The sequence below is a fragment of the Polyodon spathula genome, chromosome 4 (assembly GCF_017654505.1).
Source record: "Polyodon spathula isolate WHYD16114869_AA chromosome 4, ASM1765450v1, whole genome shotgun sequence".
In the NCBI taxonomy this organism is placed as follows: Eukaryota; Metazoa; Chordata; class Actinopteri; order Acipenseriformes; family Polyodontidae; genus Polyodon; species Polyodon spathula.
In genome coordinates, this window is record NC_054537.1 from 60,604,880 (window position 1) to 60,632,425 (window position 27,546).

General features: G+C 38.2%; 1 protein-coding gene across 8 annotated transcripts in view; it reads left to right on the forward strand.

Moving 5' to 3' along the window:
* The window catches only part of LOC121314700 (poly(rC)-binding protein 3-like), a 403,285-nt gene that overhangs the window by 145,672 nt on the left and 230,067 nt on the right, over window positions 1-27,546 (forward strand). For all 8 annotated transcript variants that reach the window (XM_041248235.1, XM_041248236.1, XM_041248237.1 and 5 more), the window contains one exon: window positions 6,437-6,505. The gene's annotated coding sequence lies outside the window, so the exon portion shown is untranslated. The remainder of the gene's footprint in view (window positions 1-6,436; window positions 6,506-27,546) is intronic.

Consider the following 27,546-nt stretch of genomic DNA (forward strand, 5'->3'; position numbering starts at 1 on the left):
TTAACTGGTCTGGAGAGGTGACATCGCAGTCCGTTTTGTTGCACTCTGGGCAGATGTGACCGAGCTCTCCACAGCTAAAGCAAAAAACCTTGGGGGCAAAAGGAACATCACACAGTATGTTTGTCCCGCTGCTCAGGAAGCAGGGTGTCGGGGCTTTTTGTTTTAACCCACATAGGGGTAGGCCGTTTCCTCATAGCCTGTGATTAGTGGGCCTCCTGATGAGGTTTACCGGTGTCATCAGGGTCTGAGTGGTGGCGCCAGGACTCTCATGGTCTGGCCCCGGTGGTCTGGTAGTCTTTACCAGGTTAGTAGAGGTCGCATCAAGGAAGTCCTCAGCCATCTCGACTGCCTGTCGTAACGTGGTGGGCTGATGTTTCCGGACCCATGAATGCACGTGTCCCTCCACCACATACACAAACTGTTCAATGTACAGAGCTTCCATGAGCTCTGCCACGGTGTGAGCTTCAGGGTGCAGCCATTTTTGGTCCTAGTCCTTTAGGTGTTGGACTGCCAGCCGTGGTCTTTCTCTTGGAAGGATTTTGAGGGATCCAAAGTGCTGCTGTTGTGTTTTGGTCGTAATCTCAAGGTGATCCAGTATAGCCGCTTTCACCTGGGAGCAGTGTCGCCGTCGCTCAGGGTGCGATAAGCAACTTGAGCTTCCCCAGTTAAGAAGGGAGACAGTCTTGCTACCCAGGTGGCATCAGTCTACCCAGCTACTCGGGCTACCCATTTCAAGGTGGTTAGGAACGCCTTAGGATCGTCTTCAGTAGTTATTTTTGCCAGTTTGATGCCAGTCTCAAATTACCTGGGAAAACCAGTACTTCAAAAAGTTCAAATATATGACGAAGGTGTATCGATGACAATATATAACAACTCTGGCAAAGTAGTACATTGATTACAGAATAGCTAGATGAATAAAGAAGTGATTCAGTTATGTTATTCACAAAGTTACAAAATGACATCAATTTGTAAAAATAATTGAAGGATTAAATCAAACAATCAATGAATGTCTTAATATGAGTAATGTTACAGGTTCATCATTTAAAGTAGAGAAAAGAAGAGTAGTCTGCATCTCTGTATTTTCGACTTTTCCAACTGCACTCATTAGCAGTCTGTGAGATTGTTATTGTATCCAAGGTTGCAGGCTAGCGGTTTGAACACAAAGCCCAGTTGCTCTAAGATGGGGCAGAGGTAATGAACAGAAAAGGCGGAGAAAGTTTTGTCACTTCAAGTTCAGTTTCACTGGTTCATTTATCATTGTAAATCAAACCTCTTCTCTTGAAAACAGTCCCTAACACATTCTGTCTTGGGTTGACTATCCCAGTTAACGCTCTGTAGCAGAGCTGGGGCCATGCACATAAGGAGGGGGCTTCTGTGATTGTTTATGAGTGTTGTGATGGTAGAAATAAATAATAGTGGGATTAGTTTTTAATGGAGAACCTGATGCTCTGTGTGTAGCAGCCTGCCTGCTGTGTTTAGTTGCGGGAACAAAGCAGCGTGTGTGTGATTACCAGCTGCAAGCTCCTAATCAGCAGGTGGACGTGGTGCAGCAGAGCACCAGGAATAAAAGGGTCCCAGTTATACATATCGGAGCTGCTGTAAGCCATAGGGGTCAGAGTGCCTGTGCTGCTTAAACAACTGGGCTCAGGAAGCACAGCGACCCGCTGTAACGGAGATTGAGCATATATCCAAGGTTGGAGTTGGGTGAACTGCCCGAGCAACAGTTAGTTTTGGAATAGTAGATCCCACGCAGTACAGCAGACAGTTGTGGAAGCAGGACCTCCATTTTGTTAGCGGAGTAGCGTACTGCATTTTTCATGGCAATTTTGTTTTGATAGTTTTTTGTACAGTGTTTATTTTTGCTTTTTGTACGCTGGCCTTATGTCCCCCATGAGCTACCATTGTTGGTTACCGGGTAACCGGGCACGGCTCAACCTCCACACTTTACCCTCTCTCAACAGGAGTCCCCCAAGGACCAGGCTTGGGTCCTCTCCTGTTCTCTCTCTACACCCACTCCCTGTGCCCCCTCATTGCATCCTATGGTTTCTCATACCATTTCTATGCTGATGATGCTCAGATCTTCCTCTTCTTCCCCCCCTCTGACCCTACCATCCTCTCCCGTATCTCTACCTCTCTGTCTGATATCTCCTCCTGTATGCACTCACATCACCTCAAACTCAACCTTTCTAAATCTGACCTCTGTTTAAATGTACGATAGAGATATGGATTGAGACCCAAGGGATTGCGGGTTTATATCTCATCTCTGCCACTGAGCCTCAATGTCGGTGTGCAAGTTACTTGGCTTCTTTATGTTTCACTTCCATATGGCTATAAAATTTGGTACAAACAGGAACCCAAATCATTCCTGTAAACGAAGAATCTGACCCTTCCTCACCAACTACTCTACGCAACTGCTTGTCAAGGCCTTGGTGCTTTCTTGCCTAGATTACTGCAACTCCCTCCTGGCCAGCCTCACTGTGTCCGCCACCCGTCCTCTCCAGCTCAACCAGAACTCCGCTGCTCACCTGTTCTCTCTGCCTTTCTTCTACCATGCTAGTACACTGCTCCGCTTGCTCCACTGACTCCCGATCATTGCTCACATCCAGTTAAAGACTCTTGTACTCGCCGCCGCCTACTGATGCCTTGACCAGACTGCATCCGGCTACCTCTAGAACCTCATCTCTCTCTACACCCCCACCCAACCTCTCCGCTCTGCCTGCACTAGAAGACTGGCTGTACCTCTTTTATGCTCCCCTGCCTCCAGAGCCCGCTCCTTCTCCACCCTCACCCCGCACTGGTGGAACAACCTTCCTACGGATGTCAGGACTTCCCAGTCCCTGATTACCTACTGGCACCTCCTCAAGACACACCTCTTCAGAGAACACCTGTAAAACTCAACTCTTCCCTTCTGGACTATATAGTGCTCTGCCTTTAATGCACTTTAACTTGCGCTTATCTGCTCCCTATTTTATTGTATTTAATCTTGCAATTAACCCAATCTGTAGCATTTTGTATTTCACTTTGTACTCGTATCTAACCCTGATGTAACTATCAACACTATTATCTGCTCATGAACTGCCCCGATATTAAATCGTAGTGTGTTTTGTATTTCCTTTTATTAGGACTGATGTCACTGTATTTTGTGTCTTCCTCTTAATTGTACTGTAATTGTTGATATGTATTTTTTGTATACAACTGTAAGTCGCCCCTGGGCAATAATAATGCTAATAAATAATAATAATAATAATAATAATAATAATAATATAAATAATAATACGTATATAATTATATAATCATCTGGGGGGGGGGGGGATCTGTGTGTAAATAACCCTTTGAGCCTGCAGGACATGTCAACCCCAACCTGTCTCCATCTCCTGTCAGTCTACCAGCGAACACGTATGCAAGTCATCTAGAGAATTCATTCAGTTATTCATTGCAAGTACTCCTTACATCACGGGCAGCAAGACCCCTGTTAAATCCTCCTTTGACATTAGAACCGCCATGGCAGTCATTTTGACGGTTTTCACTTTTAAAATTTTAATTACTCTGTGTGTGTGAAAGATACGTGATTGTCCATTTTTGACTTTTCCTAAATACACATATTAAATACCCTGATGGCATTTGAAAGGCAGGATTGCAAAAAAAAAAAAAAAGTTATAATGCCCTCTAACTAGAATCGTCAAAGCAGCATTTTGACTTCCTTTTACAATACATGTTTTTACAATACAATACAATATTTTCTACCGGGGGGGAATAGCAGCAGGAGAGATTTCATTTTGAAGCTAGCCACAACGCTTCGGCAGAAACATTTCGATCAGAAAACTACAAAGCATCAGGCTGCAACAGCTCAACCTGGTTTCTGTGCTGCACTTTTGTTTTTACAGTTGTGTATGTACATATACCTGTTTACACACTAATTTCTTTTGAAATGCTTATTGTGTTATAGTTTTTCATTTTTTGAAGTAGTGCTTTATATGTGGTAAGTTAGAAAATAAACCCTTTTATGTTTAAATGTTCATTTACATACAGCGTTTTGGCTGTGCAAATGTTTGATGTAATGTGTTTGAATAAAACTTTTGAGTTGTATCTGATAGTTTGTCTTCCTTTTTAATATTGATGTTGTTTAAAATGTAACCGTCATAATAACTGCTGGCAGCGGTTTCAAATATGAGTATAACTGTGGGAGTTCTAGAGTTTACTAAAGCTTGACATCACTGTTCTGCACTTTGTTATCTTTGAGGGGTGGGGTCTAAAAGTTAACTTTATTGCCCAATGATAATTTACACAGTCACTGCAACGCTTAATATTCATGATACTGAACTTTAGAATGTTTGAGAAGTTTCTTACAAATCCACTGTTTGTCAAAACATCCTCCATGTTTCAAACAAAGCAGTTCCAATTTTTAACACCACCACTTAAAGAAAAAGTAGCGGGGTTCAGAAAAATATAGTGTTATACATCTCCTTGTGCTGCTACAACTGTATAAATAATTTACCTGTAATTTATAACATATAATGTTCAAATCTGTTTCAAACCTCTTTTTAAAATGCCCGCTCTAGTGCACTGGGGTTTGAGATCTGTCATTTTAATCACTGTAGGAAGAGCGATAAAAAATAAAATAGAATAAATATAACAAAAAGTGCCCTAGCTTTTCTGTTCTGCACCACGTCATGGATCGTGATTACTTTGTTACCTGTTTGATAGAGTAGGCAATAATACTTACACTATTAGTGCACTAGAGTGAACATTTTGAAAAGAGCTTTGAAACAGACTTCAAAGTTATAAGTGTGAAAATTGTCAGGATGTTAACAATGAAAATAAAAAGCACAGGTACATTATTTAAACAGTTGTAGCATGGGGACGTGTAATATTATATTTTTCGGAACCCTGCTACTTACTCTTTAAGACAATCAAATAGCAAGAAGTAATTTGTCCTCAGACTTTAAATTTACATTTATATTTTTACAGTGTAAGAAGTAAACACCTTAGACCCCACTCCCTCTAAGCCCCACTGACTGTAGGCTAGCCTGTGTTTATTAAGCATCAGCTTGCAAGTGATTGCCTGTAGTTAAATCCCAGTCAAGGAAAGGGCCTCTCTGTCTCCACATCCTGAGTTCCAGTACACAGAACTAAAAGTCCATGAGGGAGCCTTGGACACACGTTACATTATAAAACAATATAATTACGATTGGTGTAATTGGATGCCAACAAGCTTAAATGCGACAGACTGGTATTTGGCAATCATCTCTTTCAAGCCTCATTAAATACACTTATACACAAAATACAAGCCTTCTTTTCAGGATAAGTGATGATGCATGAATATGAAGCTGCCACATCTTTTTAAAAAGTGCATTGTGGGTTAAGGGTGTGATTGTCATAAAGGGAATAAAATAGCCACTGTCCTCCAGAAGAGCAATGGAGTCTGTTTAAATGTACGATAGAGATATGGATTGAGACCCAAGGGATTGCGGGTTTATATCTCATCTCTGCCACTGAGCCTCAATGTCGGTGTGCAAGTTACTTGGCCTCTTTCTGTTTCACTTCCATATGGCTATAAAATTTGGTACAAACAGGAACCCAAATCATTCCTGTAAACCATAAATGGTGTTTTGCATGCAGAGTCAGTGTTAAGGCCAGGGAAATTCATTATCCGTTTGGGCTTCAGTTAGTGTTAACCAAAGGACCTGAAAGTGTGTTTACGTTTGTGTTAGCTCTTGGCTGCACTTGGCTTGTTTAATAGCTTGTTTATTTGTCATACGGCTTGCGCCAGGTCTAGAGATATTTTCTTAATATAGGCAAATGATACCCTGTGACAAGGTACACCCTGCCCCTGTGTGCATTATATTATTTGTTATATTATTATTTAAAACGTATTGTTTATGTGTGTAAAAACACATTATTTTATTTAAAATTATTTTAGTTACACTTCCCCATCCATGCTAAACTTGTGCAGAATGTGACTGTATCCAGATTGATTAATTTATTACTAATTTAGAGACAGTCACATGTATATAAACCCACAGTTAGTGTGTTCAGAGACAGAAAGAGACGTGAGTCAAAGAGAAGCTGAAAGCTTAAACATAACAATTGCTACGTGTGCTGGTTATACACGACTACGATACCTGTTGGTGTGTTTCATGTCAGTTGTGTTTGTCTGTTTTGGCCACTGTGCCATTTATTTTGAGTGTTTTGTTTTGTTAAATCTTTTTATTTATAATTTAACTTATGCGTCAGCGCTTTTATTTACCTCAGCACTGTCTGTGCGTGCTACTCCTTCTTGGTTTGACGTTTCCACACAACCCAGCCTTTTACATACCTTTATAACCACCCTTCTCTTCTCCACTGTAAAATCCACTATACATTCAGTATTTTTCTTCAGTTCTGTCTTTGATATGTGGCTATCTTGAATGAAATCTATTTCTGATTTATCTTTCAGATCTTGCAGAGTTATTTGTGACCAGCGAAGAAAGTTCACTGTGTGAACATTTGCATCGAGCTCTGCTAGGTGAGTAAATCCAGATCACTTTTCTCAAATTATTCTGGGGCGTGGCAATGAACTTTGCAAAACTGGCAGAAAAATTTACATTTTGTGTTGGCAGCGAAGGTGTATATCTCCAGTATTTGCAATACAGTAGATGATCTTGCTGGATTGCAATTGATTGGCTAACTCATTTTGATGGTTGGTTGTATCCAATTCACTGATGTCACTTCTATACCTATTCTGGTTTGTTTATTGGCACTTAGTACTTTTAAAGGTTAATTTTAGCAGTACTTTCCTGATGTACTTGGTCCTGTTGTTGCTTTTTAGAAAGAGGTTTTGAGTGCTTATTTGATATGAGATCTTTCAAATGTATCTATTTGAAGTGTATTCAAATATTTGATGGAAAGGCAAAGTTTAGTATTCTACTAAATGGAGGTAAAACGTGTCTGGGGCATTTCAAGTGTTCTGATTGTGTAGCACAGCGGTTTTCCTTTGACAATGCATCTTGCACTAAAGTCACTGTTCAGTACGAACAATGTTGCATCTTATCAGTGTTGTTTCTTGCATTTTATTAACTTCATGTTTCTCCTGTAATGTGCTGTATGTATTTTTAATATTATTATTTGTTTATTTAGCAGACGCCTTTGTCCAAGGTGACTAACAAAGACTGTGGGGTGCGTTCCTCTAGGGAGGCTGACCAGGTTATTAGGGGGGTGCCAATACCTGACTGGAAAATACATTTTTCTGACTTCCTAGCGACTGTAAACGCTCCGCACTAAATGGCAGACTCGTTGGGCCTCCATGATGATTGACTCAATAAACTATCCAGGCAGGGATGTTTAATCTGACCAACCCCCTGTTAAATCTGACCAATCCCTGTCTACAGAGTTTGTGTCGCTTCAGACCTATCATAGCTCAGCAACTCTATCGCCCAGCCCTCCTTCATTTGAAAGTGCAGCCATGGTGCGTTTTAATTAGTGTTAGGATGAACAAAGGATTTTCATGTTCAGATATTTGCTCAATTTAAACATATTCGTTCATTTTTTCATTTATAATAAAAACCATTATATTACTTTGAACGCAGGCAGAGACAACATAACAGCAGGGGGGTGGGGGCATGGCCCCTGTGTGTGTGTGTGTGCCTTTATTTTACAGCAAGACCAACATGTAACATGTTAAAATAGAAAAATATCCAAGGAGTAAAGAATAAGTTGTGTAGGACTTACTTCACCCCAGTGAATTAACTACAAAACAAAAGGTGCTAGAAATAGCAGTTAAAGTTACATGTTGTTTTGTTTATTCACAAAATAGATAGTACATAAAAGTTGGCAGCGCTTTTTTTTTCATTCTTTGCCATTGCTGTTTCTTCACAGTAAACAGTGGCCATAGACATGTTTTCATAAAGTAATGACATCAGGTTTACTTGTGCCTTTCTGTAGCTGAACATGCAAATGAAAACTGAAACTTACCTTTAAACATTTCAAATAAAACAAACGTGGAAATGACGTTGTGAAAGGGAAAAAAACTCACCGTTCTGATTCTCGTTTATTACATTCCGCACAACAAAGCCACAACACAAACATATACAGTATATATATATATATATATATATATATATATATATATATATATATATATATATATATATATATAGGTAACCAGACAGGGAGGGTGTTTAAAATCGCGTGCGCATCACGCGTCTGTCCGACATTGTGTGCCAGTTTGTTTAGTTAGTGCTCGAATAGAGCTAGGTGTTAATTTTTCTGTTTTGCTGCTTTGTTTATTAAAAATAGTGCATCAGTGCTTTAAAACCACTTCCCTGTGTTTAGGTCTGTGTATATATATATATATATATATATATATATATATATAGAGAGAGAGAGAGAGAGAGAGAGAGAGAGAGAGAGAGAGAGAGAGAGAGAGAGAGAGAGAGAGAGAGAGAGCAGCGTACACGGCAGAAGGCAGCATCAGGGCTAGCAGGTGACGTATGACATACAAAGACATTAGCATGATATACGCTCCTTTTGTACAGTGGTATCGGCACTATGCTTTTATGCGAGAGGTCTCGGGTTCACGTCTGCCCTCCGCCTGTGTGTGGATTGCCTCGCCCTGTGTGATGCGCCTGCCTGCGGGAACCAGGATCACTACATTGGTGTTAGAGTTGGGATGCAGGTACCCCAGCACGCACTCGTTGGGGTGTAGCCTGGTGAGCAAGTCCGGGGCAGACTTGAGGCTGGCAGGGGAGAGTGTAGCATGCACGGGGGAAGGCAGCAGTAGGGCTGGTAGGTGATGTAATCATATACAAAAGACATAAGCCTGATATACACTCCTTGCAAAGGAGCCGGCTGTTTTGTACAACGGTATCAGCGCTAGGCTTCAGTGTGAGAGGTCCCTGGTTCACGACCGCCCTCCGCCTGTGTGTGGATTGCCTCACCTTGTGTGATGCGCCTGCCTACGGGAACCGCTACATTTGTGTCAGAAGTGGACGCAGGTACCCCGGCACGCACTCGTCGGACTTTAGACTGGTGTGCAAATCGAGAGCGGACTTGAGGCTGGCAGTGGAGAGTGTAGCATGCACAGGGGAAGGCAGTGGCAGGGCTGGTAGGTGACGTTAGATAGTTCAGTTTTTTATTTTTCTTAAAAATATTTCCTAACATAAAACCAATGTCACCTTAAAATAATTGATTTTAAGTTTAAGTGTTTTAAAATAAAATATCGAACAGAACGAAATTTCAACGTACCATTTGTAATTCAGTAATGAGAGAATTGGTCAGGGGTCTGAATTCTTTTGCAAGGCACTGTATATATATATATATATATATATATATATATATATATACACACACACACACACACATACACATACACACACACATACACATACACATACACACAGTCCACATTAAAATCACTACACAGCTTTTGGAAGTTGGGTACTGTTTAAACAAAGCATTTCTGTCCCATGAGATTCTGGTTTGCTCTACACCTGCAGTTTATAAATAGAGGGGGTCTTAGCGTTTAGTTTTAATTTACAGGTTTTACTGCATACAGAATGTCTTCTAGTAAAACCAGACTGATCTAAACAAAAAGGAATACTGTAATAACAATACTGTAATAATTAAATGAGTTTAATTTACTGGGTTTGGCTGTGAAACAATTAAATTAGCATTTAAATCCTCCACGTCCTTACTTTCTCATTTATTTGTGGAATGAAGAACGACAATAAGTGACTGTATTGCTATTAATACAATCCATCTTAAAAAGTATATATTACAACTTTATTAAAGATTAGTCACTTATTTAAATGTTGCACCTTTGCCGCTGTGCCAGCTGCACTGTATCGTGGTAGAACCTACAGCACGCTTAATGCTACTATAGTGTAACAACCCGGTGATTTTCATCATTGCAGGACTTATTGACTGTCATGTTTGTTTGTCTTTTCTGCTTCTATATTGCATAATGTTTTGCTGTGTCACGGCACTAGATAGCGAGCATTTGTATCTAGGCCCGTATTAAGGTATTTGGAGGCCCAGGGCTACTGACATTGCAAGTGAGTGACAGAGGATGTTTGAGTGAAAGCGAGAGGTAGACTGGAATTTAGCAGAGAGATTTTTTATTTTGTTTTGCTTTGGCGTGGTCCTTAATTGTTTACTTGATCTGTGCTAATAAACTGCTGAATTCCAGCACAAAGCTACTGCCTGTGTTGATCCTGCTTTCAGTTTACACACAACGTTACAATATGTTGTTTTAGGAAAATCTTATTTTTCTAAATAGTGTACTGTTTACTACAAGGGGGGCACAGGAAAAACAAAATCTCTGAAGGGGGGGCGCAGCAAAAAAGGTTTGGGAACCCCTGGACTAGGGTGTGAACTATACATCAGCTGCAGAGTCACTTACAACAATGCCTCACCCAAAAGAGGTTAAGCGACTTGCTTAGGGTCACACAATGAGTCAGTGGCTGAGCCAGGATTTGAACGGGGGTCCTCCTAATTACAAGCCCCTTTTCTTTAACCACTGGACCACACCACCTCCTTGGATAAGTAATTGCTTTAGCCCTAGACTGTTCTGTCCCTTGTAATAAGATGCAATGTATTGTACACTGGCAGTCTGAAAACACAGCCTTCCATATTTAAATATTTACATAGTTAGGGTACGAGGCTCAGTGACCAAAATCTGGCATTTTATAAAATAAAAGGCATTGTAGGTCCTAATTTAGTCATTAGTTGAATGTAGTACTGTACTGGCTTATTAAGTTTCAGTCTGATTAGGCCCACATTTTTACCAGTTTTTCAAATTAACGCTATTTTTCAAAAGAATTACCAATTAAAATCTTGTTTTATGAAATTTGATTACTACACACAGGGAGCCAAATACTTATTCATTTTTAAAGCCCCCTAATTTGTATTCATTAAACATAAAAATAGATTTTTTATTTATTCATTTATTTATTTTTTGCAAGGCAGATGGTATGCTACACACAGTGAGAAACACAATTGAAAAGAGGCACAACAGCAAAAAAAAAAAACTAAAAAACTAAAAAAATCACAGTTGTATGTAAGCATTATATTGTTTCACATATCCTGAAGTTTTGACCCCATTTATTTAAAATATTGAAATTTTACTGTATGTTTAGTGCATTTTTGCTATTAGTACAAGGGTATGCTCATTACAAGAGATCTAGCCTTACAGAACATGTATCATTGGGTGGCATTACCATTAGAAAGCCTGAGAAGAACCAGAACAGTCCCCGGTATTTCCAGAAATGACAACACAGTGTATTTAGATATTCTAATACAGGAGGGGTAGTTTAATGAAGAACTGGTATTACATAGAGACACAAAGACAGTTGTGCTGTCTGCTGTGCTAAAAGAGTGGGGCTCCCAGCTAGTTCTCTCTTGCAGCCAGTAAAAATGAACCCACTGCCCCCATTGCTTATAGACCTTGTGTACCCTTCTCCAATGAGATTATGTCATATGCAATTGCAGTAAAATTTTAGATTACAGTGGAAACATAATCATGCAATAATATGGTAATAACTGTGTAACTATCAATGGCCCATGCTCTTACATAGTAACTACTTGTGAAAAAAGTGTGTAATTACATGACAATGGTCTGTGTCGTGGTGTTACCATATTATTGCATGAGGTAACAACACGATTCTGTTCACAAGCACTTTTTTTAGGCAATTATACAGTACAGTACAATGTCACATATCCGACCCCCTGTGGACTGGGGTATAGGCAGATATGTGAAAAAGTCGGATTTGCAAACATCTTATAGAAAATGACATTTACACAAGCATAAATATGTTAGTGAACAAAAACAAAAAGCAGAAAATGTTTAATAAAAATTACATATGTAGTTAAAACATGATGTATACTATACTATTATTGATATACATCTATTTTAGTTGTTTTTATATCTGTAATAAAACTAAAACAAAATTTGTGAAAATAAAACAGAAAATAATAATAAAATAATAATAATAATTTCATGGGGCTCTACCAAGAAGTAACAAGTCAACATGCACCTATTATGAATGTTCTGTGGTTTGGTTGAAATTTTCTAATATAGCACTGTGAAAGGATAGCTGGCAAGGCTGGCTACTGGCAGGAGGGAGACAAAGCTGCAGTTAAAGTGCAGAGGTGCACCTTTATTGACAAAAACGAAACAAACACAGGAACAAATAAACAGTTGAAACCAAACAAATCATCTGAACAAAACACTCCTTAATATCACTTTTTTTCTTGTCCAAGCTGGGCACTATTGTTTCTCTAATAAACTTTAATATGTTCTCTAGTACACTGCCGGTTCCAGAACGGGTTTATTCTGGAAAGTACATGTTGTATAACTTCAGACAGTTTCTAGTAAATGGAAATAATAAATGGCTCAGCTCTCTTGAAATGCACACCATTCTGTGTGTGTCCTCAGTGTCACTACTCCAGGTCTGACTATCTGGCACAGCCACTATCTTGGGTTTTAAAAATGTACTTACAGTCATGTTTATATGCTGCAGTGAGCTGCCCAACTCCAAAGTGTGAGTTTGAAAGCTGGCAGCATTCCTTCTTCACACATGACTTGTTCTTGCAGTGATGGAGCTGTTGCTTGGGAAAAACAGAATGCATGTTTCTATGAAGACAGGGTTTCTGAAGTACTGACCCCATTCTCTTATGTGATTGCAGTTTTGAGGCTCGATGTTGTCTGAGAATGGGCTTGCTCTATTTATCACTGTGTGGCAAAGTGGTTAGTAGGATACAGGTGTAGGAGTGATACAGTGAACAATAAAAAGACAGACAGTGGTTTAGTTTTGTAATCCAGGTCTGGTGACCAAATAATAAATCCCAGGCAATAGACAGCAATGTGTATTGTGTGGTTATAAATAAAGGGTTTGCAGTCCCAAATAAAACACAGTCAAAGTACACACACAATATACAAACACTGTCACCAGTCCTGGGCAAGTGCTTTAGTGCTCATGGGTGTAAATACAGTTTATCATAATAGTGAAGGGATGTCCGGGTTAGTGCTGGCCTCTGGCAATAGCGCAGAAACTTGTTATCAATCTACTAATAACAAATAACAACAATTAGTGACAAACAAAACACTCACAATTCGAGAAACACAATCCAGGTGCTTCTTTAACCATAAACGAAGGAATAGATCATGTCACTCCGTCCCCTATTTGTACCATCACTCATGACCCCTTGGTAAAGGACTGCAGCTGCTCCTCCAATCCACGGCTGTCACATCATTTCCCTTCCCAGTTGATGAGTTAGTGCACTGAAGAGCTGCCCCCTTTGTAGATGATCGACTTCCTTTTAACCCTGGGAATAAATTGTCAGGCCAACCAGTCCAGGGTACTCTGTTCCCATTACTTAGCACCCTCACACGTTGGGAGGGAGATTTACCACCCAGAATTATTCTATTTCTGTTGCACACTGCTACCAGGAAATCACTGAAACATCTGTGCATGTCAAAAATGCATGTGGGAATAAGATGTGGGAGTTTGTTTAAAATGTATTTTTGCTCAGGTTTTAAAATTCATTTACCTTTCAGCTGTCACAGATATCCTGGTCTTTGTGTAGAATAACTTTCCATTTATAGTATGGTCTCTAACTTCTTAGTGAAAGTGTTGTAACTGACTTCATTACAAAATAATGGTATTGATTTCCATATTTCCAGCACTTAGCTTTCAAACCTTGTATAGTTCTGAAAGGACTTGAAAGTAGTTTTTGTCACTGAGTGTAATGATGTAGACATTGTGGGGCAACTTCATGTGAACAAATCGACTTCAAAATAAAGAATGTATTTGACAACTTAACTTCAATGCACAATGTGAAAAATAAAACTGATTGTTTTCCCTTATTTGTAACTTGGGCTGCAGTACCAACTATGCCACACCTTGGTTTAACCAGGAGCAAAGAGGAGCTCCTACTGCTCACTCAGAGGGACTACAAAACACAGGGTTGTATTTTTAATATGTAGTCCGTCTATGCCAGTTCAGTGCGAATAAAGCACAAAACAATATTAGATAAATGGACGAGTTCTTTTGATTTGGATACAGAATTAAAATGGGGAACAATGTTACCAAGAAAAAAAGTCAAACGATACATATAAAAGCAATGAGTACATTTTTATTGGACAGCACAGCTAGGAGCAATGACACATGGTTAACCCTTTCAGGGCCTATGTCAGACCAGATCCGACATTACAATTTTTCCTTTCATGTCTAATGTCGGACCCTGTCTGACATCAAAAAGACAAAGCACAGGTCTCTAGTCGTTTCTTCTCTGAAAAAACCTAAGAAAACCTTTCAATGGCCGAGCGAGACAGATAGGAGCCGAATGAAGCCAAAAAAAGGGGCTTATCTGCTAGCCCCATGCATCACATAGATAACACAGACATAAACAAAGGAGGTAGCTGCTTCTGCATCCAGCACTCAAAGAATATCACTGACATTTGCAGAGCTTTTTGAGATGTTATAGTAATAAAATAATGACTTGGATCGCATTGAGGAGTTTGGTGATAAAACAAGGATTTATCGGTATGCAGATCTATAAGGAGGTATGTGAAAAATACAGCAAACAAGGGGTGGGGCTTGGCTGGAGATTTAGTACTGAGTGTGCTTTTTCGATTCAGTGCCTTTTAAACCTGTTTTATAGCGCATGTAAAATAAACAGTGCGTGTGAAAATAAATTGGACCTGACCCGCCTGACAAGGGCTGAATAAAATGGACTGCAAAGGGTTAAAATATAAAAGTGGTCACTCAGACTTTCCATCATAATTAATATTTATCAAAATGCCACAGTGCAAACTGCAATATTGCACTTTTAAGAAGTGCATTTAGGAAAGGTACAGTTCACTAACCAGGCTTAATACAGGACAAAACAAACCACTGTGAAAAAAAAAAAAAAAAGCAAAACATTCTACACATTGTCTGTGCAGGAAAGGGAACATCAGAGCAAGGGAAAATATCTGTATAATAAACAATCTATTTTCCATACCATAGGATCCAATCAGCTCCCGACAAGCTAAACTCTTAATTTGCTCACACTCATTATTTAAACCTGCATGCTGTTCGCCAGCCAAATACTTATCGTCAGGAAAGTCCAGGTACAGGCTCATTTCACTTCCCTCCGTTCCAAATACTACATGTGTTTCCACTCCTTCACAAACAAAACCACAATGAAAGACGGACACACAGACATTCAGTTTACAAGAGACATCTGCTATTTATATTCAGCTAAATAAAACTATAAATTAGTAAATTAGTCAATACCCAATAATGCATAAAAGGTGAAGGGGGTGGAGAAGGTACTAAAAAGCGATTAACCCTTTGCAGTCCATTTATTCATTGCCTGTCAGCCTCGGTTTATTTTCACACGTGCTGTTTAAAATCCCCCCCCCCACCCCCCAGAGTAAAACAGAGATCCGAATACCAATATTGTTTAAGTAAAAGAAAGACCTTTGATTCCCCACTCAAGCCCTCATCAAGTAAATGATAAACCAGAGACAGAAATGTTATTAAATGCTCATTCCAAGCAGGAATTTTTATTACAGACAAAGTATTGGATAAAACAACCGATCAATATAGTGGTGGCTCCAAGCAATGAAAATGCAAGAAAGATAAAAAAAAAAACATTTCTTATGGACCACAGCCATCCCTATAATAAAACAATAGGTTAGGCAGAAAGCACTGAGGAAAGACACCCAGAGTACAATCCCCTTACCCTTGCCCCTCCAACAACCAGGTCAGCCCAGAGCAAACAACAAATAATGCCACCATGAACATGTGTAATTAAATAAGACAATAAACTAATAACATCTAGAAAAGTGTGCAGTGGAAAGAAACATCACAAAATGAAACTGCACAATATATATTAACCCACCTGCTTGCTTAGAGTGATCCAGAGAAGACAAAGGCCCCTCCCCCCAGCAGCATCGGCCCTGTTTATTTGTTAGTAGAACTACAATATGACTACACAGGTTAACGTAGCGCAGAATGGTATTATACACACACACAAGGACGGCTGCACCAACTTCAGTATAACCAATAAAGCTATTATCACACAGAAATACATGTTAAATTACACCAAAATATAATAAATAGCGTGGCAATTTAAAAAAGAGAACTCGCCAACACAAAACTGAAGAAAGCAAATATCATAAAATTGCAATTCAACCACAGGAATAAAAACTGTGGCTAGCTGACGTCCTCATTCTGCAGATATAAAAACACATACGTCAGTACAGCCGATTTCAACAGCCACGACATTAAAAGATTTAACAATTAAAAACCGTTTACTTCAGGGAATCCAGGATACCTTATTCCCCCCCCCCCCCCCCCCCCCCCCCCCTTGACACCTGGATCCACACTACAATACATAATATAAAAACACATTAACATATGTTCATAGTTAAAAGGGGTTTTAGCGGTTGCTAAAAGACAAATGCAACCGTCTGACAGGTGAAGAACTGTTCAGCGCACTTGCAACACAAAAACAGCCGGGTTTAAATAAGAGTGGGCAATTGCTACCAACTGATTGCTACTGGCTACAATTACCCCACCTGTTCCACTTGTAAAACACATAAATGTAGGCATACAATACTTTGAGTTTCAACTTGTTTCTTGCTTTGTAACGGGGTGGCCTTGATTCTCAAGTCGTGATTGGTGCAATTTCTTTCTGAAAGGAAAATAACACCAGTTATAATTCTAAAATTAAAATAATACCAATTATAATTCTAAAAAGAAAGCCTGAATAATTAAGAAGCCTCTGCATTATCTGAGTTTATTGTTGCAGGTTTGGTGATTATTGTCTGCTAAAAAATGTACTAATGAAGATTTGTAAAACAGCTCTAAAAATGTATCCATACAAATTGTATTTAATTAAAAAAAAATGGTGCAAACTGAATTTTCCATATTCAGCTGTTTAATTTAGGCTTCAAGATACATTTTAGTGTCCATACATTGTACTTGTTATATGAACAACATAACCCACTAACATTCAAGTACTGTAGTTATTCAACCATCCTCGTGAGTGAACTAAACAAAGCACCCTACGGACATTCATGGGATTGTTATGTTTCTATAAAAAGTACAATCAATGGAACAAGAAACTGTATGGACCTGTGTGGTTTTGTACTGCAGTATATTGCTATCATAATGGTGAGAAAAAGGCAATTAACAAGGGAAGACAGACAGACCATTATAACCCTCAAAAGTGTAGGTCTTTCCTTTAGAGAAATTGCAAAGAAAGCCAAGGTATCAGTGAATAGTTTCCTATACCATCAAAAGGCACTTGGAAACTGGAGGAAACTCTGACAGGAAGAGGTCTGGCAAACCCAAAGCCACAACAGAATCAGAAGACAAGTTTCTGAGAGTCAACAGCTTGCGTGATAGGCGCCTCACAGGACAACAGCTTCAAGCACAGCTTAACACTGGTCGAAGTAAGCAAGTCTCAGTTTCAACTGTGAAGAGAAGACTTCAAGCTGCAGGTTTGACAGGTCGAGTGGCAGCAAGAAAGCCATTGCTAAGATGGCAAAATAAGAAAAAGAGGCTTGCCTGGGACATGAATATTTGATTTCCATTGTAGAAAGAATGCCACAATTGTGTTTTACTGTTATATTTGCAAAAGGCGGCTACTTTGAGTCAAAAATATAGATTAAATTTTGTTAAACAAAATGATTCCATGATTTCTTTTTTATCTCCAATTTGTTCTATGCTTTAATTTCAGAGTACATTGAGACATTAAACTTTGTAAATTTCAATAAAAACTGGAGAAATGGAGGTGTTCTAAAACTTTTGACCGGTAGTGTGTGTATATATATATATATATATATATATATATATATATATATATATATATATATATATATATATATATATATATATACTGTAGCGTGCACAGGGGTAGGCAGCAGCAGGGCTGGTAGATGACGTAATCACAAACAGGGACATAAGCCCGATATACACTCCTTGCAAAGGAGCCAGCTCTTGTGTACGACAGTATTGGCGCTATGCTTAGTGCAAGAGGTCCTGGGTTCGCACCCGCCCTCCACCTGTGTGAGGATTGCCTCACCCTGTCTGGTGTGCCTGCCTGCGTTGACCTATTTCACTACATTGGTGTCAGAAGTGGAATCAGGTACAATAGCTTGCACTTGTCGGACTGTAGCCTGATGAGCAAGTCCGGGGCAGACTTGAGGCTGGCAGGGGAGAGTGTAGCATGCACGGGGGTAGGCAGCAGCAGGGCTGGTAGGTGATAATCACACACAGAGCCCAATATAAGTTCCTTGCAAAGGAGCCGGCTCTTTTGTACAGCGGTATCAGCACTATGCTTTAGTACGAGAGGTCCTGGGTTTGCACCCAGAACCCTGAACTACATTTCCTAGAATACCATACGTGTCCAAACAGGTACTTACCTGGTGTTGATTAGAAACACCTGTGATCAGTTAAGGTAGGTATTTAAGCAGGGTTGAAGCAACAGTGCAGGGTCTTTGACAAGGCTCAGTCCTGCCCACAGACTCAGCGTATTGTAGAAAACTACAAGGTATCATCTGTACGCTTTATTAAAAACTTATATAAAGTGTTTTGATCAGTAAACGGCTTAGCCATCCAATGTTACAGTCTACTTTCATCCTGATGTATTTAGTTTATTTCTCCAGTGTGGAGATAAACTTTTGTTTTGTGTTGTTTTATTTGAAAACCAGTATTATACATTTGTCATTTACAACTTCAAAACAACAAAGAAAATAAATATATGAACACCACCTCATTTTATATCAGATTATTGCTGTAGTGAGTCTCTTTTGTTTACAAAACCATGGTAAAGAACCAAATAATTGTGACTAAAAGCATCCCACTTTGTAACATATGGTGGAGAATGCGGGCATAACCACATTAAAGGTCTGTGTGTAGAAGGAAACATATATGACTATAGTATGGAAGATCTGAGGCCTATTGCACAAAAGTGGTTTAAAAAAGCCAGGTTTAGTTTAAGTTATCTGGTTTGAGTTAACAGGATATAACTTAGCAGGCTAACTCTGTTGCAAGAATGTAGACTGACTTTTGTTTACTGATCTGAGCAACAAATTTTTGTTTCACCGTATGATAATGATTAAAAAAAAATAATAATAATAATTACCAACACCTCTACTGTCAATAAAACCAGGGTGGCAGCCTGGCAAACAGTAGCTGATGTTGTTAATGAGTAAGTATACAGTCGTATCCAGAGTACACAAGCACAAATAACCTGACGATTTTTTATATTTGTATCTGCTGGTCATAGTTTATAGACATAATATCCTAAAGAATATATAGACGCTGCTATTTTTATTTCAATCTACCATCATCAATCACAGGAAACCCTATATAAGTAAAAAATGTATTAATAATAATGAAACATGAAAAATTCTGGTAAGAAGAAGAAGAAGAAGAAGAAGAAGAAGAAGAAGAAGAAGAAGAAGAAGAAGAAGAATGAAACATTAAAATATGTAGTATTTACTGTAGATGTTACTGCCTTATTTATATGGACAAAAGCATTAAATATATATTACAATAATTACCTGCAATAGCATAGAACGCCTCCTTGTTCCACTTCACTGGACCATGTCCGGGAAATTTCACGAACCGGCAGCAACTTCTTCAATGCAAGGTACACTTCCCTTACAGCTCTGCATATCGTTGCCTTATTAATTTTCTGCATCGCCAACTGTATGCAAAAATATCCCACAGGCCATACGTCTTAGACCTATGAAGAGTACCTGTATGAGTAAGGACTCTGCTCCGTCAGATTGATTACTCAAGGGAAGGTCGTAACAGATCCTCCAGATACAGGATACCATCCCTAGAGAAGCAGTATCGCTCGTACAGGGTGGAATCTGGATTACTAATCGGATCCTAGAGATCACTGAACACCCTCTCCCCACGAAAAGCCCTTATAATTATAGCACCAACATCTACCACTCTCGGTATAAAAGGTGATGCCCTTTTTTTTCAGTTTTAAAAGTCAGGATTAATCTTTGTTAACCTGCTCTGAGCATGTTAGTTTAATAGTGATAAATGACCATGGTATCTTGCTTTGTGCAACAGACTAAGCCTGACTTTCATAATTAAACCTGGAAGTTGTCAGTATAACTCTTTAAACTACTTCTGTGCGATAGGCCCCTGGTTAGCGCGCTAATACAAGCCAAGGCTGTGCAACAACAGACAGTCACCTCAAAACAGGAGACCAATCGCCTGTTACAGTCCCAAACTGAACAAGTACAGGCGGAACTTCATGAATTGGCCAAAACAGTGCACACAGCACTTACTACACGCACAATGGGGGATACGCATTCTATAAGAACTGTGACTAAAAGCACCCTACTTTTTCACTATACATTAGCTCAGAGCCAACAGCCCAATGTTTCGATATGTTGTACATATCTTTCTCAAGGGACCATGTGTTTGAATCAAAACATCAGAGGTATATATAGGTTTTTGACAGCATGACAGCGACTTGTTCTTGTTTATATTCAAATCCATCATTTCTTTTTACATGACGTAATGGTGTTCTATATATTGTGACATCATTTTTACTTCTATCTTTAAATCTGTATTAATTCTAATTAACTAATTAATTAAAATTAGTTTATAGATAGATGAAATGGTAGCCATATTAGTCCAGAGATGATAGACAAATAGGAGGAGATGTGATACGTTTTATTGGACTAACTAAATAATAATTATTCACAAGCTTTCAAGACCTCAAAGGTCTCTTCCTCAGGTGAAAGTATGGGTTCAAAATTGGTTATTTTTGTTAAAGTTCTGATGCAACCTTTGAATGTAAACATCAATCTTTCCTACTTTCACCTGAAGAAGAGACTTTTGAGGTCTTGAAAGCTTGTGAATAATTATTATTTAGTTAGTCCAATCAAATATATCACATCTCCTTCTCTTTGTCTATCAGTTAGTTTATACAAACTTATATTTATATTATCATGTAATGCTGGCTCTGAGGATCAGCCTTGATTTGGCCTCTTAAAAGAATTTTGTTTATTTAGTTATTTATTTATTTAAATGTTATATATTTATTAGAGTTAATTAGTTCATTCTTTTCTGTTGACTCCCGCTGGCATAATCGTGTTCAGTCTATTTATCCATTTATTTTCTTAGATTTTTCTATATGTCGCACTGTCCTTCACTGGTGAAGTGCTGTACTACTGGTTCATTCATTTTTTTATTTCTAATTAATGAAAGGTCATTCTGAATTATTTCATAAAAAGTTTTCCGTCTCTCAGACATTTTATTTCGTCACATTTTTCACAGGCTATTCCATAAACAACATTGCTATTTTTAAGGTAGGTATTAGTTTTTACTGGATATATGTCGTTCATATATTTAATTATATTTTTACTTTTGTCAATGTATTTTTACACTTTACATGTACTATTGCAAGTATTTGTATTCTGTCAATTATTATTTTATGTTTACTATGAACTAAAATATCAACAAATTAGCTTCTCTTTTGAATGCTGCAACTGGGGCTTTAAGAAATATTTTTTTTTTTATGTAGAAGGAGTTATGTAGAATTCATAAGTGTTTCCAAACTATCTTAGAAATATTAGGTAAACCTTTAGAGTAAGTCATTACCAATGGGACTCTTTTGACCTTTTCATCTCTATTTTTATAATTTAGTAGATCCTCTTTTTAATTTATCCTCTTTTCTTAACTCTGTCTCTATAATTCTATCTTTCTATCCACTTTTTTAAGATTTATTTTTAATACATTTCTTAATTTTACATAGTCACGAAAAACTACTCACTTCTAAATCTTTTGTAGTCATCTTTGTATTACTTTAGTATAAATACGTGTTAATTTGGATTCATATGTTGTTTTTTTCTGACTTTATGTGAACGAAAAGACACATTTTCCCATTTTCCCATTGGAAATAGTGATATTTTGAAATATCACTGTCCTGGTCACAAAAGCAAAGTTTGTGGGGAATAATAGCCATGTTCTATACTTTTGAGGCATAAGCAATTAGGAAATAACCCCTACTACCCAGGAACAATTTTTTTTTTTTTTTTTTTTTTAACACAGTGCCGAGAGGATTTCCCATTTTAGTGACTCCCGGTAGATGAGAGTGGGCTTGCTCAGGAGGGATTAACAGATTCAGTTTCAGAACTTGTTGCCACCAAAACAAACAACAGTGTTACTGAAATTATTTTAGATGTGTCAATAGATTGAGGTAGGCAGGCAGAATAAAAAGGTAGAATGTTTTAAAATCAATAGATTTGTGACTGCTCTTTTTTTTTTATTTTCAAACTGCTATCTGTTACTGTGTAGAACGTAACTTATTGAATGCTAATTGTAATGTGTTATTCATTCACAGATGCCTTTGCTGTTGTATAGTAACTGACATAATAATAATAATAATAATAATAATAATAATAATAATAATAATAATATAATTATTATTATTATTATTATTATTATTATTATTATTATTATTATTATTATTATGCAAGTGTAGTAAGAACATAGAGACAATAGGGTTAAAACGGAAAATAAATATATACAGCTCTGGAAAAAATTAAGAGACCACTGCAAAATTATCAGTTTCTCTGGTTTTACTATTTATAGGTATGTTTTTGGGTAAAATGAACATTTTTGTTTTATTCTATAAACTACTGACAACATTTCTCCCAAATTCCAAATAAAAATATTGTCATTTAGAGCATTTATTTGCAGAAAATGACAACTGGTCAAAATAACAAATCCACATCCACACCTTGATTGACCTGGCTGTGTGGCATGGAGCATTGTCCTGCTGGAAAAAACAATCCTCAGAGTTGGGGAATATTGTCAGAGCAGAAGGAAGCAAGTTTTCTTCCAGGACAACCTTGTACTTGGCTTGATTCATGCGTCCTTCACAAAGACAAATCTGCCCGATTCCAGCCTTGCTGAAGCACCCCCAGATGAGTCCAATGTTCAGCTTTGCCCAACACCTGGATGTCTAATGGTTAGACGGAGACATGGAGAGGCCTACAAGCCATAGTGTCTCGCACCCACTGTGAAATGTGGTGGAGGATCAGTGATGATCTGGGGGTGCTTCAGCAAGGCTGGAATCGGGCAGCTTTGGCATGAATCAAGCCAAGTACAAGGTTGTCCTGGAAGAAAACTTGCTTCCTTCTGCTCTGACAATGTTCCCCAACTCTGAGGATTGGTTTTTTCAGCAGTACAATGCTCCATGCCACACAGCCAGGTCAATCAAGGTGTGGATGGAGGACCACCAGATCAAGACCCTGTCATGGCCAGCCCAATCTCCAGACCTGAACCCCATTGAAAACCTCTGGAATGTGATCAAGAGGACGATGGATGGTCACAAGCCATCAAACAAAGCCGAGCTGCTTGAATTTTTGCGCCAGGAGTGGCATAAAGTCACCCAACATTAATGTGAAAGACTGGTGGAGAGCATGCCAAGACGCATGAAAGCTGTACTTGAAAATCAGGGTTATTCCACCAAATATTGATTTCTGAACTCTTCCTAAATTAAAACATTAGTATTGTGTTGTTTAAAAATGAATATGAACTTATTTTCTTTGCATTGTTCAAGGTCTGACAACACTGCATCTTTTTTTATTAATTTGAGCAGTTTTCATTTTCTGCAAATAAATGCTCTAAATGACAACATTTTAAGTTGGAGTTTGGGAGAAATGTTGTCAGTGGTTTATAGAATAAAACAAAAATGTTCATTTTACCCAAACACATACCTATAAATAGTAAAACCAGAGAAACTGATAATTTTGCAGTGGTCTCTTAATTTTAAATTTTATCCAGAGCTGTATAATATATATATATATATTATATAGATAATAATATATATATATATATATATATATATCAACTCCAACGCTTCGTACTCTGTAAATAAATAATACATGTTATTATTCCATTAGCTCAAAGAGTATAACCGTTAAAGCTAATCGCCTTTAATATTCTATCATTTCAACTATTACTATTATTGTATTTGAACAAGTTACAGAAGTGACTGAACAGGGAAAGGAACAGAAAAAGTGACAGGAAGGAAGTGAGGGATGTCACCGTGGAAATGATACTTAACAAACAGTATACACATTTTAACCTGGAAAAGAAGAAACTTAATTTGGAGATAGAAAACAAAACTAGAATTAGAAAAGTAGAAGCTGTGTATGGAATTAGAAAGCCTCACAAAAAAAAAAAAAAAAAAAACATTAGGCATTATTCATAGAAATAATTCTTCACAATCAGCTGTCTGATGTATCTCCCAGAGTCTTCATCTTGGAGGTTTCCCTTCTGCTCAGTTGTTATATCTGAGTTAGCCTGGGGCAGAGGAGACTAATATTTTAGGCTAAGAATAAGTTATCTAACTTTTTATGCAACTGGCTAACTTTCATTAGACTAGTCTAAGAGACAAAATTAAGACTGGTGTAGCAGTTTAGACTAGTTTAAACCACTTTTATGCAACTGGCCCCAGGTCTTATATGTATATCGTCATCATTTAACAACTCAGTCATAGTTTGTTCTTCAATATTGGTTAAATTTACATTTTTTCTTTAGTCCTACTATTATTTCTTGTTTAAGTTCAATTTATATATCTAACCATTTATCTCTTCCATCCGGAGGAGTCCAAGTGCTTGTATTATTAATCTTAATCCCAATGCTCTTAAATTACTCTCAGAACCTGAGATATTTTCATTGAATATTATGGGGTGCCATGTGTAAACAAAAAGTTTTTTGATTCGCTCTTGTAATGCTGAAATTTACATATTTCCCGATTAGCATTACAATACCAATCAAATCGCGTGAAAGCACGAAGCGGGCAGAGCTCATCTGCATACAAATTCCAGATTTAGCTGGCCAGTTAAATATTCAGCTAAATGTTAAATCTTGTAACTAGATTTAAAAATTATATCTGAATGTACACATTTAAAAAAAAAATGCAAGATTTAAGTTAAATCTGGAAAAAAAAACAAGATTTAAGTTAAATCTGGGAAAAAAGTGTTAAAATATTAACACTTTTTTTACACAGGGCACAATCTCATGCGTCTCTCCCGCTCCTTTAATTCGGTGGCCAGTTTGTCTTTATTGATGTATTTTTTAGTCGGTATAAACCTTTACTATATACTGCTTTAAAACAACCCTTATTCTTTAAGTCTATGTGCCAATTTAGGAGGTCTTCTGCCTCTGTAGCTCAAGAATCTATACTCCTGTCACTTAATTTGTTACTTAATTTCGTTTTTTCATATATGCAAGCCTCTAACTAGAAGTAATGAATTAGGTATTGCCTCATGGAATTTTAAGGGCTTAAACCACTCTATTAAGAGAAAGAATCCATTCTTAAGTCATCAAAGTGTGATCTTGCATCTTTTAGAAGGGGAGGTAAAGAAATTATGCAAAGACTGGGTCGGACATGTATCTTTTAGCGTGGGTACCAGCAACAGCAGGGGCGGTTGCCATTTTAGGCAACAACAAACTACAATTCAACTAAGGGATCAATTGGGTAGATATTTAATGAGTTACAGGGACGGAGGGTTATCCTAGCTAATGTCTATGCTCCAAATGGTGACAACCCCTACTTTTTTTGGGAGCTGGAAAACAAAGTAAATGAAATGGGTCAGTATCCATTGGTAGCTGGGGGAGATGTTAATCACATAATTTGTTGGACCGCAGTTCTCCTTTCACAGGCCGTGCACCTGTCAGTAAGAGTATTGAAGGGCATGTGTGATGGGCTTAGTAGTTATTTGGCACCTACACATTCTTTTCTGCATCTCATAATGTATTCTTTAGAATTGATTTTTTCTTAATATCAAAACCTCCACTTAATTCTACTGTATCCTGCGCAATTGGCAACGTTGCTGTGTCAGACAACCCCTGTATATCCCTCCACCTGCTTGCATTTTCAACAATTGACAAATCCCCAAGATGGAGATTTAACTCTAGTCTTTTACAAGAAGAATAATTCAGAGGTGGCCTTAGAGCCCAAATGTGCCTTCTTCTTCTTCTGCGAAGGTAACCTGGGAAGCCAGGAAGGCTTTTCTGAGGGGCTTTATTATTCTGTATTCTTCACGAGAGAAAAAAGCTGCTGCAGCAAAACAATCAACAGTCGAAAAAGAACTTAAAACTGTAAAATATACAACTGTCTTCTGACAAAAAAAGCAGAATTTGCTTTATTTACTGTTAAACAAAAGTATTTTGAGAAGGGAAATAAAGCAGGGCGATTATTAGCTCGCTATATAAAACAACAAGAGGCGGCAGCTATCACACCAGCGGAGGGCTCGAGGGGGAAATCATTGTATTCCTGTGAGACATCAGCACAGAAATGTGAGATGCAATCTTTCTTTGACAAGCTTGGCCTCCCTGGGCTAGATGACCAAGACAGAGACTCCCTGGGTGCCTATCACAAGGCTATAGTGGTGACGTCAGAACCAGGAAATGGAACACAGAGTGGTGAGTGAGTTGAATTTGAATCCTCTGCTGCACAGTTTGTTAGCAAACAGAAAATAAAAGGTTGTAAAGACAAACAAAACACAGGACACGGCACTGGTCGGACTATACAGACAAACACGGTGAGCTGTTATTATGATTATTGTTACTACTACCTCGGTCTCCAATCCCGTTCTTCACTCACGAACACACAACCCCGAGTGGGTGAAAACGTGCACCTTTTATACATCAGTACCTAGACTCGATTGCTATTCAGTCATTCAATTGGAGTCTCAGTACATCTGCATATGAATTAATTAATGCACTCCCATGAGACATATTATACACATTTTATCTGCACGTGAAGTGATGTGCAATCCTTGTGCCTAAATGCAAATCTATTTTTTTTCATTACTCGTAACCCACATTATATCCTGTGTATCTATACATATGCACCCACATTAAACACACAACATATAAACATAATGACGCACAGGAGCAGGCACACTGCCACAGTGCCCCAATAACAAATAATGGAGGTAATGGAGGCAATAAAGCATTTACCCTCGAACAAGGCCCCAGGTCTAGATGGTTTCATAGGGGAATTCTATAAAAGTTACATCAATGAATTGGCTCCCCTGATATTAAACATGTTCACAGAATCATTTACAAACAACTCATTACCAAACACCCTGTCTCAAGCTCTTATTTATCTTACACTTAAAAAAGGCAAGGACACATGTCAGTGCTTAAGCTACAGACCCATCAGACTGATTTATAATGATGGAGAAACTGTATCAACATTCTCTCTTGCAGTCAAGAAAAAATCATGTCAAAATTGATTCACCCTGACCAAGTCGGGATTATTAGGGTCCGATGCTCATCTGACAGTATCAGGCATCTGATTGGTATTATGTGGGCTGCACTCTCCACTGGGTACAATCTCATTAGACACAGAGAAGGCGGAGTGGGAGCATTTATTCTTTAAATTGCAATCATTTGATTTTAATCCTAATTTTAGTCGCTGGGTGCAATTGTTATATCAACACAAAACAGCAGCAGTTTTAACAACTAACTTAACCCTTTGCAGTACATTTATTCTGTGCTTTTCAGGCACGTCAGG